The 15134-nt window shown below is 42.3% G+C and overlaps 1 protein-coding gene across 4 annotated transcripts in view; it reads right to left on the minus strand.

The window, feature by feature from the left end:
• The window catches only part of PRRG1 (proline rich and Gla domain 1), a 305648-nt gene extending 290887 nt beyond the window's left edge, over positions 1-14761 (minus strand). For 2 of the 4 annotated variants that reach the window (XM_069204609.1, XM_069204608.1), the window contains exon 1: positions 14416-14761. The gene's annotated coding sequence lies outside the window, so the exon portion shown is untranslated. The remainder of the gene's footprint in view (positions 1-14415) is intronic. The other 2 variants (XM_069204607.1, XM_069204606.1) reach the window with 1 other exon arrangement.
• Positions 14762-15134: the final 373 nt, after the last annotated feature.

The raw sequence follows: 15134 nt of genomic DNA on the forward strand, positions 1-15134 counted from the left end.
TATGGTCTCCACGACCCTGTCCAATAGGCGGTGGTGTGGTCTAGATAGAGCCTCAAGAGCATGGCACAGAATTTCAGAACCTTTATTCTGTGCCAGCCATGTTTTACTTATACTTGTTCACTAGTCTATTTCTGACAAATGCTCATCTGTTCACATAGAGTTAACTGCCAGCTGTTCCTGACACTCAGGGACAGTCAAATAGAGTTATTCTTTGCTGTCGTGTAATAGCTCAAGGTTCAATACTTGTCTTTCTGTAAGAGAGGACAACTGAGGCCAGCAGGAAATTCTGCTGAGTAGTGTTTTTACCCTGGAAAATCTTTGGTTAGGCCTTTTTAGGTTAAGCATAGAAGCGCGCAAGCACTGCTTTTCCGACGTGTTGGTATGTGTCTGGGCTTTAACCACGCCCATCACTATCATACATTCATGGGCTTGCCCTTAAAAAATCCATTATTTTTGTTGGTAAATGCTTTACCTTTGTTCCTAATTGGGGTGGTTTAGTTACCGCCTTGGACATCGCCCCTGTTATATGGCTAATTGCACTTTTGCCAATAGGTTTACCTGCGAGCCAACTTCTTTTTCCTTTTGTGTGCTGCTCCACGCTGATGCTGTGGCGCTTTGAATCGGCTCACTTATGTGAAACTGTATTACTTTTCATTTTCAATTTATGTGGCAAGAAAAGTCCGGTTAGGAGTTTCCAACGCTAATAGCTCTAACTCAAGCAAATGCGAGACCCAATGCTTTGCAAATGCTTGTTTAAATGTATGTTTGAAACTAATGAGGGAAAAGACAAGAAGTCTAAAATTAAGAAGTCCAAAAGTGGTATATCTGCCAGGAACATGTATAGCCACATCCTTTCAAAGATGTGAGCCCCCATTGTGATATTTTTGTGTTTTCTGTCTCATGTGTTTCAATTATAACCAATGGTGTCTTTATATTATTTTATATATATAAATAAATAAGTTATTGTGTGCATGTTTCATTCAGCAGAGTTGCTGGTCTTAAGTATACCAGGCTCTCTGCAGCCCTGCAGCTAGATTAGCAGGATTCTATTCCACATCTGCATTCTGTCCTATTTGTAAGCAGTGACATTATTTACCCTCTATCACTCTTTTAGTTAACATTCTTCAAGCCAGACATGTCAATATATCTGGCCATTTAGATATGGATGTATCTAGCTATAATGGCTGCTTATCTGAGGCCTTAGAATGTACTGCACCAAAAAACATCTCTCTCTAGGAGATCTAAGCCATCTATTCAAAGGGTGCTCGTTTGCCTTAAAAGGAGAATAGTATCAATACAACCTCCTGGAAAGAAAATGGAGGAAGTCTTATGACCGGGATGCTAAAACCGTCTATAAAACAGCCCTAAAACGTTCTGTACAAAATTTGCGGGGCCCATAAGGATTACATTTCCTCCACTGTTTCCTTCACAGCTAATATGCCGCATGAACTTTTTAAAATTGTAGGTTCTTTTCTCTCTCTCTCTCCCAGTGCCTCAAAGAATACATTTACTGCTAATTTATGCAAGAGTCTCTCAGATTTCTTTTTTTAATAACATCCAGACAATATATCATCAGTTCCAACCTAAAGTTGGATTGATCACATAGAAGACTCCAGTTTACCTTCTGGTCCTCAACGAACTTCTTTTCACTATATACCTCTGGAGTATTCTACTGCCAAATTAGTTAAAGGCAAAAAAGGGAGTTTCCCTTAGACTAATGCCTTCCTGACATATTAAAGCTTGCTTCCACTATTCTGAATCCTATTCAGAATAAATTGATGAATACTCACTGGAATGTAATCTTATTACGAGGAGCTGAAAACAGGCTTGTTTGCTCCCTCTATTAAATAAATCTAATGCTGACTAATATTATAAGTAATTTAGACTCATCTCACCCCTTCCTAATATTATAAATAATTTAGGCTCATCTCACTCCTTCCTTCAGTTAAGAAAATGTTGGAAAAACTGTTTAATAAACAACTCTCCCACTTTTTGGAATCCAAATCGCCTCTTGCATGACTCACAATCAGGATTTAGCATTGAATCGGCCTTGCTTGAGGTTACAGAGTTTATTAAGGAGAATCTCAAACAGAACTCATTGGCGATGGTGGTTTTACTTGATTTCTCCTCAGCATTTGACATGGGCTCTCACTCAGTCCTTCTAAATAGACAGGACTCGGGCTGTATTTCTGTCTCCTTCTACTTCCACTTCCAAACCACTTGAATGCGGGATGCCTCGCGGCTCTGCGCGCCAGCATCTTTAACATTTATTTGGAGCCATTGGCAAGTCTTATTGAACTATGGGGTCTCTGTGTGGTTTCATGCTGATGACACACATCGCCTCCCATCTTTTCAGCAGAATGATGTGGAAGTTCTGAACTCCTTTAAGCAAGATCTTAAGTCAGTTATAGAGAGGACAAATAGTAATTGCCTCAAGCTCAATTTCGATAAAACAGAGATTTTGTTTTTTGGAACCAAAATGTTCCTTGATTCTTGCAACTGGTGGACGCCCAAGATGAGTCACCTCCTACGCCCACTCTGACTGCATGAAATTTGGATATCAAATTTGATTCTAATCCCTCTTTTGAACCACAAACCAAGTCAATTTCTGCTAGTTGTTTTGCTACACTCAAATCATTAAAGAGAAATAAGCATTTTGTGCTTTAGAACACCCATAACATTATTGTTCACTCTTTGGTGACCTCTAAATTGGGTGACGCAAACAGCCTGTACTTGGTCTTGCTGGCGTACTTCATTTAGTGACTTCAGACTATTCAAAATGCAGCTGGTGTCAGATTTTGAAAATTCCTGCTTGGCTATCAGTGACTCCTTACTTACGACAACTACACTGATTGCCTGTAACTAAACTGATTCGATTTAAGGCTCTAATGTTTGCCTACAGAGCATTTGAGTAAAAAAGAGCTCTCTTTAAGGAAGAGGTTCAAAGCTTATCAGGTGAAATCCAATAATCTAAAGCAGTTTCAAATTCCCCGGATTTGCAAAGCTAAGAGTGGTGGGAGAACTTCTGTTTATCTCACTTTTAAGCTCTGCAACTTTCTTCCTCCTAGTCTTCCTCTTGTCCCTTCTAAAAGTATTTTTAAAAATCGCTTGAAGACTTTTCGTTTTGATTCCCTTCTGGGTGGTTTCTAATCTCGGGCTTGGCTTCCTGGTTAGTTTTAGTACTGGTCACATGCTGTGAGCAGCAGGACACTTCTAGGGAAGCAGCTGTGCACTTCTTAAATCATATTGTATTGTACTCCATTGTATTGTGCTTAGAATGAAACTGAATTCAGGCGGACGATGTTTATTTCTTGCGGGGGCAAACAGATGCTCGAACGTGAAAGAGTCCCTGAAGCATTCACTTGCTGGGCTATTCTAAAGCCATATAATGCAAAAGGACCCAATATGGGTGTGGAGAGCAAGAGTAAGGACCATGAAAATAAGGTCATTAAAGTTTTAAGGCAAAAGCTTGACTTGTATGACTCATGCCAGTCTATTCTTAACACATGGGAATTTGCATCACAATCGGGCAGCAGGAATGCCCACTAGACACCAGGGATTTTATTTACAAATGTTATTTTTGCTTTATATGTGTCGGGGAACGTCCCCTCAGGCAGGGGTTGCTCCCCTTTTTGGGGGGCATATATTTTATGGCCATTTTTGCCCCCCTTAGGGGCAGATTGGCATATTAATTTTAGGCTGATCTGCCCCTAATGGGGGCAGAAACCATTGAAACGGCAGGGATTTTTTCTTTATTTGGGAGGGGGGGCAGCCCCCTGGGCAAGGGTCGGCCTACCAAGGGGGCATAGAACAGCATACTTATTTTTAGGCTCATCTGCCCCTAAGGGGCAGAAGTCACTTAGGCACCAGGGATATATATGAGAGAGAGAGAGAGAGAGAGATTATTGTATGGGGGCAGCCCCCTGGGCAAGGGTCGGCCTACCAAGGGGGCATAGAACGGCCTACTTATTTTTAGGCTCACCTGCCCCTAAGGGGCAGAAGCCACTTAGGCACCAGGGAGATAGATATATATATATATATATTAGAGATAGAGATAGAGATAGAGACACAGAGAGAGAGAGAGAGAGACACAGAGAGAGAGAGAGAGAGAGAGAGAGAGAGAGAGAGAGAGAGAGAGAGAGAGAGAGAGAGAGAGAGAGAGAGAGAGAGAGACAGAGAGAGAGACAGAGAGAGAGAGAAAGAGAGACACAGAGAGAGAGAGAGAGACACAGAGAGAGAGATAGACACAGCGGGAGAGAGAGACACAGCGGGAGAGAGACACAGATTATTGTATGGGGGCAGCCCCTAGGCCTATTTTGTAGTATGCCCGCCTGCCCCTAAGGGGGGCAGAATCCACTTAGGCACCAATTTCTAAATGTTTGATGGTGTGGTGTTTGTCAACTGGCGAAGTACTTACATTTGTGATTATAACAGTTTCTTTCTCCTTTTTGTTCTAGTTCAAAGCTTTTGCTTCCTTTGCTGTGACTCCTTGCTGTTTTAGCAGTGGTTGACCTGCGGTTTGCGTAGTTGCATGTTTTAGGTAAGTAAATACATTTTACTCCAAATTACTATTGTTGCCATGCATGAATGACTGGTTTGTAGGTAGTGCACTAAATGCAGGATTGTGTGTGAAATAGTCCTTAGATTTGTGCACAATGATATTTGTGTTTTCTTATTTCTAATTTGCTTTTCTTTTTTTTTCTTTTTAGTGGGATATTACTGGAGATTGCTGTGTCTGTGCAGAGTAGTTGTTGGTGAGTAGGTTTTCCGGCAAGTGAGCGGTAGAGTTTTTCAGTACATAACTCTTTGTGATTAAGCCACACTTTGTTTATTACTTAGCTTACACAGTGCCGGTTGTTGGTGGTGCATTTGTCCAGTTACTTTTCGTAGGAAGGATCATGGCTAGCTGCAGGATGACCACTCAGCAGGTTGTTGGTATGCTTTTTGAGTCATTGTCTGATAATGATTATGAGACTGACTCTGCATCGGAGTCAGAGGAAGAACTGAGAGATTCGGGCAGTGAAGTTTCTGTCGGAGAGGAGTCTTCTGATGAGGAAGGCATTCTCAGTGCATATGAAGGGCCTGTTTTAGAGGAGGACACCAATGTGCCAATAGAGCAGCAACCTGGGGCTGAAAGGTTTCCCGTTGGAAGACCTGAACTCTGGGTTGCTCCAAACATGGAGCAGCCAGAGTTGCCTGCCTTTACTGGTCTCCCGGGGTGTAGAGTCAATATGGATAACTTTTTGCCTGTCAATTTCTTTGAGTGGTTTATGGACAATGTGTTTTTGGAAGAGATTGTTGAGCAGACTAATCTGTATGCGGAGCAGTATTTGAGGGACAACGCTGCCAGATTTAGGCCACACTCTAGAGCTACCCAGTGGATTCCCACAAATATGGAAGAGATGAAAAAGATTTGGGTTTGACAAGGAAGCCGTCACTGTCTTCTTATTGGTCTACTAGTCCCTTGATGGCAACGGCTATATTTCCTGCAACCATGAGTTGTAATCGGTATTTGTTTCTTCTTAGGATGACCGACCAAGATTGGGGCTGTCCTAGATCATTTTGTAGATCGGTTTTCAGAGGTCTGTGTTCCAGGAAAAGAAATAGCTGTGAACGCGTCTTTGGTCCTCTTCAAGGGTAGTTTGCTTTTTAGGCAGTACATTCCTAGCAAGAAGGCACGGTATGGAATTCAATTGTATATACTGTCTGAAAGTAGTACAGGATGTGTGTATAATTTCCGGGTCAACACTGGTAGGGATTCCAGTATTGACCCCCCTGGTTGTCTGCCCACTTTTCGAGTTAGTGAGAAAATTGTGTGGGAACTTGGTAGACAACTGTTCAACAAAAGGTCACCATTTGTATGTAGATAACTTCTACACTGGAGTGCAGTTGTTCAAGGAAAAGTTTAGATTGGGCACTGTTGCTTGTGACAAAGTTTGTTGTAACCGGAAAGGCTATCCAAGAGAGGTTGTCTGAAAAAAACACCTGAGAGGGGACAGTGCAGTGCAGTGCCCTGCGGAATGATGAGCTGCTAGCACTGAAATTTACAGACAGGAGGTATATCTACATGCTAAGTATCATCCATGATGAGAGTACTTCCCCTGTGACTGTTTGGGGCCAGGTTGCCAAAGTGCACGGACCTGTGTGCATTTTAGATTATAATAAGGACATGGGAGGTGTAGATAGAGTTGATCAGAGCTTTAAACCTTATACTGCTGTTTGTAAGTCTTACTTTTGGTTTAAGAAGTTAGCAATTCACCTGTTCCACTTGGCAACTTTTAATGCTTTTGTGTTCAAGGATAGGTCTCCAGAGTCAAAGATGACTTTTGTCAAATATCAGGAGTCAGTGAGAGAGAGCCTTATTGTGGTGGAACAGGCAAGAGTTCCTAGAGAAGCAGTGGTGAAGGATGTGGCTAGACTGAAAGATCACCACTTTGCTGAGCACATTCCTCCCACGCCCAAAGAAGACTTTCCAGTTAAGAAATGTAGAGTTTGAGCTCGAAGAGGTATCCGGAGGGAGACGAGAATGTACTTCCCAGATTGTCCTTATAAGCGTGGGCTGTGTGTGGGTGGCTGTTTCAGGAATTAGCACACTCAGAAGAATTACTGGGAACTACTGTGAGCGTAAACGGCCTGTTTTATATTTTCATGTGTTCAGTTTCATGGTTGGCATTTCTGTCATGTATTTAGTTAGAGTTTTTGTGTTTGTACTTATTTATAATTCGTTAGTTTTTTTTTTTGTTTTTTTTTAAGTGATGGCATTGTGCGTGGAGTGGCACTTGGCTGGCAGTGTAAATATTGACTTGCTGCTGGCTACTGCACACACTGCCAGCCAAACGCCAGTCCACACACTCCCATCAGCTGGTGTGATTGCTGTATCAAGCATGTGGGCGTATGTAAGTGATAGGCCCTTGAGTGGTGCTGTCTGTCGATGCAAGTGTTGTAATGTGCTGGGCCCGTGGCTGGCGGCGTGAATGGTCTTGTGCATGTCGTGCATGAAAGGTGTGTGACTGGACTGTAAAGTCGTTGGTGCCTTGTCGTGGCTTTACAACTCAAGAGCTGAGTCATTGGTTCCGTTTTTTGGCCTTTCAGTTATTAACAGTGCTTTTAATTTTTTGTGAAATCTCTTGTTAAAAAAATTTTATCCACTGAACCATCACTCACCCTCGTGCCAAATCCAACCAGAATGTGTGGTAAAAAATGACAAAACCTGCTTTGCTGTAATCAGGCGTCGCAGCACACCCGTGTCACACTAGGTGTCTCCGGTGGGACCCCGATGATAAAGCATGCAACCAACTTGGTTGGTGGGCGAGGGGTCTTTTTAACATAACCTAAGTGTGTTTCTTTTCACAATTTTTGTGTTTGGAATATCACATAAGTATATGGACACATCAAAATGATCTATTGCAAAACTACCTGTGGGGGGGGCACCTATATTTTTGGTCCCAGGTGCGGCCTTCATCTAGGGAAACCTACCAAATCCAGACATTATTTTAAAACTAGACACCCCAACGAGTCCAGGGAGGTATGGCTTGCCTGGATCCCCCAAAATTTTCTTACCCAAACTCCTCTGCAGACCTCAAAATGTGCTTAAAAAAGCATATTTTCCTCACTTTTCTTTGTAGGATCACCGCTCCAGCACAAATTTCCTACCACTCTGCGTTCCCCTCAGTCTCCCAAGTAAAACGATACCTCACTTGTGTGGGTCCCCAAAGCAGAGTCAGCCTAAAGATGTATAAAAGAAAAATATGTGCTTATCAACTCGCTGTGCTATCCCCTCAATCTCTACAGGTTTTTGGCCTTTTTCTGTTGCAGGCACTGGGCCACCCACACAAGTAATGTATCATTTTTATGGGGAGACTTTGGTGAATGCTGGGTAGAAGGAAATGTGTGGCTCCTCTCAGATTCCAGAACTTTCTGTCACCAAAATGTGAAGAAAAAGTGTTTTTTTTAGCCAGATTTTGAGGTTTGCAAAGGATTCTGGGTAAGAAAACACTGGGGGATTCAGGCAAGTCAGACCTCCCTGGACTCCCTCGGGTGTCTAGTTTTCAGAAATGTTTGGGTTTGGTAGGTTTCCCTATATGGCTGCTGAGCCCAGGACCAAAAACGCAGGTGGCCCCCCTCACCTCCCCCCAGCAAAAACAGTTAGTTTTGTATTTGATAATTTTGATGTGTTCACATAGTGTTTTGGGGCATTTCCTGTCGCGGGCACTAGGTCTCCTGTCACCGAAATGTGAGGAAAAAGTGTGTTTTTAGCCAACTTTTGAGGTTTGAAAAGGATTCTGGGTAACAGAATCTGGTGTGAGTCCCTCAAGTCACCCCATCCTGGATTCCCCTAGGTGTCTAGTTTTCAAAAATGCACAGGTTTGGTAGGATTTCCTAGTTGCCGGCTGAGCTAGAGACCAAAATCCACAATTAAGCACTTTCCAAAAAAAACACTTCAGTTTTCAATGTAAAAATGTGATGTGTCCATGTTGCGTTGCCTGTCGCAGGCATTAGACCTACCCACGCAAGTGAGGTGCCATTTTTATCGGGAGACTTGGGGGGAACACAGAATAGCAGAGCAAGTGTTATTGCCCCGGTCTTTCTCTATATTTTTTCCTTCCAAATGTGAGACAGTATGTAAAAAGACAACTATTTTAGAAATGCCCCGTAATTCATATGCTAGCATGGGCTCCCGGAATTCAGAGATGTGCAAATAACCATTGCTTCTCAACACCTGATCTTGTGCCCATTTTGGAAATACAAAGGTTTTTTTATGCCTATTTTTCACTCTTTATTTCAGCAAATGAATTGTTGTATACCCGGTATAGAATGAAAACCCATTGCAAGGTGTAGCTCCTTTATTGGCTCTGGGTAACTAGGTTTCTTGATGAACCTACAAGCCATATGTATCCCTACAACCAGAAGTGTCCAGCAGTTGTAAAAAGATATTATATTAAAAAATCTGACATCGCAGGAAAAAGTTACAGAGCAAAAAGTGGAGAAACAAATTGCGCTTTTTTCCACCTCAATTTCAATATTTTTTTATTTCAGCTGTTATGTTCTGTAGGAAAACCTTGTAGGATCTACACAAATTACCCCTTGTTGAATTCAGAATTTTGAGTATTTTTCAGAATTGTTTAGCTTTCCAGGACCCAGCATTGGTTTCACACCCATTTCTGTCACTAACTAGAAGGAGGCTGAAAGCAGAAAAGAATAGTAAAAACGGGGTATGTCCCAGTAAAATGCCAAAATTGTGTTGAGAAATGTGGTTTTCTGATTCAAGTCTGCCTGTTCCTGAAAGCTGGGAAGGTGCTGATTTTAGCATCGCAAACCCTTTGTTGATGCCATTTTCAGGGGTGGGGGGACACAAGCCTTCTTCTTCAGCCCTTTTTTCCCCAATTTTTTTTTTTAACTACATTTTCGCTGTATTTTGGCTAAATTCTTGGTCTCCTCCAGGGTAACCCAGAAACTCTGGGTACCTCTAGAATCCCTAGGATGTTGGAGAAAAAAAGGACACAAATTTGGCGTGGACAAAAAGTTATGAGGGCATAGGCGTGAACTGCCCCAAATAGCCAAAAAAGGCTTGTCAGAGGAGGAGGGAAAGGTCTGGCAGCGAAGGGGCTAAAGAGACAAGTAGATTTCTGAAGCAACTTGTCACATGGACAAGTACATCAGGGGTTTGAAAATTCCTGTAGCCCTATAATCAGAACATATTGTTTGGGGTCAAAGACACAAGTTTTCATGTTTATTTTGTCCTTGGGACAAGTAGGCCCAACCCATTGCAGCACAAACGCTTTGGCTGCTAATTTACAGTACATTATGGATCAGGGAAGTTGCGTCCATATGTTACTGCTGTTTTTAACTTACGATTCAGTAATGCAAAACCTTTATTATTAGGGTGTGCACTTTAAGGAATTAATGTAACCTCAGACTGCACTACTGACAATGGTTCCAGTATAAAAATGCATTCACACATTTGCAAAGTTTAACTAAGAAGCTATGCATAATGGTCCCAGCATGCTCTCTGTTTAGATGCAAATATTTAGAGAAGCTTGTAATCAAGACTGATTTGTTTTCAAAGTACAATGTTCTCAAAAAATGCAACTGGAAAAAAAAAAATATGTTGTTAATTTACTGTGAAATTCTAGGTACTATTTCTTTGAAGCATCATTTAGATAAATGCAAGTATTTGCAATAAATATTCATAATGGGAAGAAAGAAAAAAAATCAGTGTAACCAGTTTCAATAAGATTATGGGAAGCATGAAAATAAACAAGCATTGGCTAAGCCAATAGGTCGACATTGGTGATCAGCCTTTTGTTTTGGCAATGTGTGTCTTGTTTTGACATGGTTTTTGTAATACTTTATTGTGAGAGCTGCCGGGCCCTAGAATCATAACAAATGTTAGCAAAAAGCAAAATTTGGTCTCATAAAGCACACATTTCCACAGTAGGTCCTGGTACAGAATTACTTTGTGTGCGGATATGCTTCTTATGAAAAACCAAAATGCTTTCACTCACACTGAAGCTCGCCAATAAATAGAGAGATAGAATTTGAATAAAAAGCAAAAGGTCTTGGTTAATGCTAGACTTAACTAGGGACCCATTCCCTAAAGAAAATCACCCAAGTGCACCCATAGTATATGTCCTTGCCTTAGTGCAGAATTATACCTTTCATGAATTCACAATAATTTACAGAAGTTTACAAGGAAACTGTACTCCTAGCAAATATTTATGAACTGCATTTTAGCACAAGCAAGTACAGATGTGTAGATTTGCTCACACTAAATATATGTTGAGTGTCCACAAATTCACTTTCCCTTCAACCATTTCTTCCTCAACCCAGGAAGATGTTTTACATCTGCCCTTGTCAGGAGTACATTTCCAACCTTTAAATCGGTTTGGGTAAGGATTAGAGAAGAGCTGGTAAAAACCCTTAAAACATGCAGGTTAGGTTTGCACTGACTCAAAAGGCATTCCAACCTTGAAACTATTGCTTTCCCAGACCTCCAGTATGTAAATCTGCTGAAAGGTGGAAAAATAAGTTAATTGCTAGTATTCAAGCCTTACAATAGTATGAGCCCTTGCATAACCAAATAGGTTATAATCAGAGCACTTATATAATGAAACTGCTGCCATAGTTTGTTTTCCACACTGTGTGGCAGCATAGGGACAAGAGGATGTTTACACAGCACCAGCAGGAAATCAAGGGGGGGGGGTGTGTGTGTGTGTGTGTGTGACACACACACCCAATAAGGAGGGGGCTAATCAGAGAAGGCAGAATAATTCCACATGGGAACATGTACCACATGGAAATGCTTCATATGAAGCAAATAAAGATGACCGACAAAGAATGGAAACCAATGACATGAGCTGGAAACCTGCTTCCAAAAGGTAGACTAGCACAAGTTGGGTCGCAGTTCAGACCCTAGCCAGAATGCATCCCTGTAGAAGCTTTCCGAATGTCCAAGACGTCTTCAGCAAACCAGACAGCTGCACTGTCTGGTTGGTTTTGACCTAAAAATGGACAAAAAGTTTGGACTCTGGAAGCTTGATATCTGATGCCCACAATTTGAAACCGTGATCAATTTACATCTCCTAAAACACAGTAATAAAGCAGAAAGTTTACCAGTTTACAGCCACCACACAGGCGAACTGCCCCAACACTTTGGCAGATCAGAAAGAAATCGAAGATCACCTCTTCACATAACACTACAGCTCTACAATATACAATTCGCCATCCATGAATATTCTGCTTCATTTTAAAGAGTCCTGAATCATCACTCAGGATTCTGACTTTAATCAGAGATCGGCTGCTCTCTAGCTAGGTCTGCAATGTACAAATAACTATACAAACATACAGCAAAAGTGACTGTGAAATAACTGTTAGTAAAGTGCAGCAGGTTAACTACTAGCACAGGTATGGAAGATAGTGCTTTCATAGCGCTGTAAGGTTCAACTACCAAAGGCCTACTTCAAATAGCATTTGTGAAGTTAGTGAGCAATTGCTCACTATCAGACTATTATAGACACGTGGGTGTTAATGCCATAATGTATTTAACCAATTCATAAAAAGTTTTAAAAGCTATGTACAGTTCTCTAAATGCTATGTCAGGCACACACACACGCATATATACTAAAAATTGCATTCAATTAAAATCTTTGAGGGAAAGTAGATTTACCATGGGAATCTAGTTAGCATGCAGATTGGTAGGCTGCCAAATCGAATGCAATCATCATGCCAAAAGGCTTAAAGTAAAATACGCAAATAACAGGGCTAAGTTCAGCATATCCCATTTTTGGTATCTTTCTCTGTTAATCTTCTTCAGATTTTACACCACTTTATGAAAATGTTCACCCTGGGCTGACTGTGTAAGGAAAAAATGATAGGCACTTTGCAAGGTCCAGAAATAGATTACCCAAAGAAAGTATTAGCAAAGCCAAAAGGTCTGACATTGGCAAGTGGCAAAGTTTATACGAATATCCAACATTCAAAATAAAGTTTGTTCAAAACAGGAAAAGGTAAATGCCAGTCCAACAGTCTAGGCACATCAGCGCATCTCTGAAGTGAACTCCTTTTCACTTGTTCGGGCAAAATTATGCCACTCACGGTCCAACACAACCAGTGACTAAAGTGAGCTGACAAACTGGCCCATGCAGAAAGCTGTCATGGGCGGAAACCACACGTGAATGACAGGAAGAGATTAAGGGCTGGAAAGTGTGATCAAACCCCAGCTGTGTATATGTTTAGTAAATGTTATTAAGAATATTGTGTGTGGGGGGGGGGGGGGAGAGAGGATGTCGAAAAAGCAGAGACTGTCTCTGGGGCAACCCCAAAGATACTAATCCTTCCATATGAATCAGGCCAAAAGACAATGTTCAGATCAGTCCTAAAAGACGCAGGTGTAGTACTCAACTGATAACTGGCCTCCTGCTGACATCCCATGTAGGTATCTCTCAAACTTGTCAGTCACAAACTTAAAACGTGAACATTAAACTGTGCAGCTGTTTCACTTAAAGGCTTTCCCACATTTGGAAACAGTTAAAGATTACTCTTGACGGATTCGCATCTTATCCCAGGCATTACTGTTTAAAGTTAAGTTTCATTGCCGCCATCTTTTAACGCCGCTACCAGGATCCAGTTCTGAGACAGAACTGCAAACGGATTAAACACTTTATTTAAAAATAATGTAAACACCCACAACCCCCGTCAAAACAAAACGGAAAATAGCAGCCGAACTGATGTGCACATTTACCAAGCTGCCACCTATGGGAATAACCCAGACACAATCCCGTCAGTGTTTTTCCTAAATGGGAGGCCAATCGCATCCTTGCGCCCAACCGCATGCGTTTGGCAACCGTTAAGAAAAGTAGTCAGAGAAAGTAACTCCAATGTTTTTTTTTTTTACGGTTTTACATAGTGCGAACTCAACTTGAGGGTGTAGGGGCGCTTTATATTAGCACCAGTGACGTTACACAAGGACACATTCATTTTGGTAGGCACGGGGAGAGTAAGCCATTTGCCCTAATCACCAGATGTCGGAGCCAACACCGACCGAGACTCGAACCTGGTTCCCTACCTCCAAAGCCGTCTGCTCCGGACATTCGCCACACTCCGTTTCTCACACATCGCATCTCCAGACTGATATCCACATTCATAAGTAGAATAATAGGTGAGGCATTTGCAAAAAGTCGCCAACAGTCATCGTGACTGCATATTTTTTTTCCCAAGCAAAGTGAAAACAAAACAGTTTGGGACACAAGACAGCCAAAGTCTCGCAGCATTCATTATTTAATGTGCTTGAGGCACAGATCAATACAAGCAGTCGTCACGTGCCTGTGAAGGCATCCCATTGCTTGCCTGTTATTGTGGAGCAGTGGCTGTAGCAGGCTAACTGAGATTACGAGGTCCAACTAGATGTGAGCGCCGAGATTTAAGGCTAACAGTGTGGCACGTAAACAATAGCAACACGATATCCCGGTGAAAGAGTGCCTTAACACGCTTCGTGTTTACTTTCCACGCTAATGTGAGCGATTCGTATATCTTATGACGCCCATAGTCGGAGGGACCACGCATCATTTGGGGTCGAAAAACGACAACTTTAATGTCGTAACGCTGCAAAATAGCCACTCACTCCACTGAAGTTCAATTGAAAGTTTACGTTGAATAACGCGGTTCCCAAGTTTTTATAGTCAGGGACCCAGAGCAGAAGAGGTCACGCCCCACAAGGTTTCCAGCTAACAGAAAGAATGACACAGTCCTAACAAGCCAAACTCAAACTACACAGTGATTTGAGGCGCGCGCTGTGTTATAAGCACTGTGGCCGCGCGCACCAGCCTTTGCCCGGGAGCAATTCCAACCCCGCGAAACGACGATCTGCGACAATATCTCAGTCCCACTAGCGCGCAATATCTTGTCACTCGTACTCACTTGTGTGCCCCCAAGCTGTTCAGCAGCCGCCGCGCTCTCTTCCACGCTGTCCCGAACTCACAGTCCCAGCTCGGCCAAGCCTCCACTCTCCCAGCCGCGCAAGCGCCTCGGGCAAGGGAAATGGGGCGGCCAGTAAGAGGAAACGGGGAAGACAGGCCACCTCCCGTCCGCTATGCAGGGAGAGTGCTGGTAATGATGGGAGGAGGAGCGCAGGGCGGGACCCCAGGGACAAGAGCCTGCTTTACCTCAATGTCCGGATAGGGGCAGAGGGTGTGATGTGAGAGGCTTCCAGGGAAGTAGAGATATGCAAATCACTCTTTTGTTGTTGTTTAGTCCCGTAAAGTTCAAAGTTTTAAAGATGATAAAATGATTTTTAGTAACTCAGGCAATTAGGTAGATTTATGGGGAAAAGTAGGTTGGATTTGTCCTCTAACAAGATTATAACGGTTTGCTTGTGTTGGGGGGGGGGGGGCGGGGGGTACAGGAAGTTGGGGTTGGGGCGTTACTCCCCTCAATAAATGTATTTTCTGATAAATAGTTGGGTACAGGTGTTTTCAGTCGGGTATTGTGAGATGTCTGTCATATTTCAGCATGATTGTTGACACACAAAGGTGCACCCACACTCACTCTGTATTGAAAGTCCTCAAAAATATTGGTTATTTTACAGAATGTTGTGTTTTCTTCTTAGTACTCCTACCAATCCGCATTCCACTCTCTTT

This window comes from Pleurodeles waltl, chromosome 8 (genome assembly GCF_031143425.1).
Source record: "Pleurodeles waltl isolate 20211129_DDA chromosome 8, aPleWal1.hap1.20221129, whole genome shotgun sequence".
NCBI classification, from domain to species: Eukaryota; Metazoa; Chordata; class Amphibia; order Caudata; family Salamandridae; genus Pleurodeles; species Pleurodeles waltl.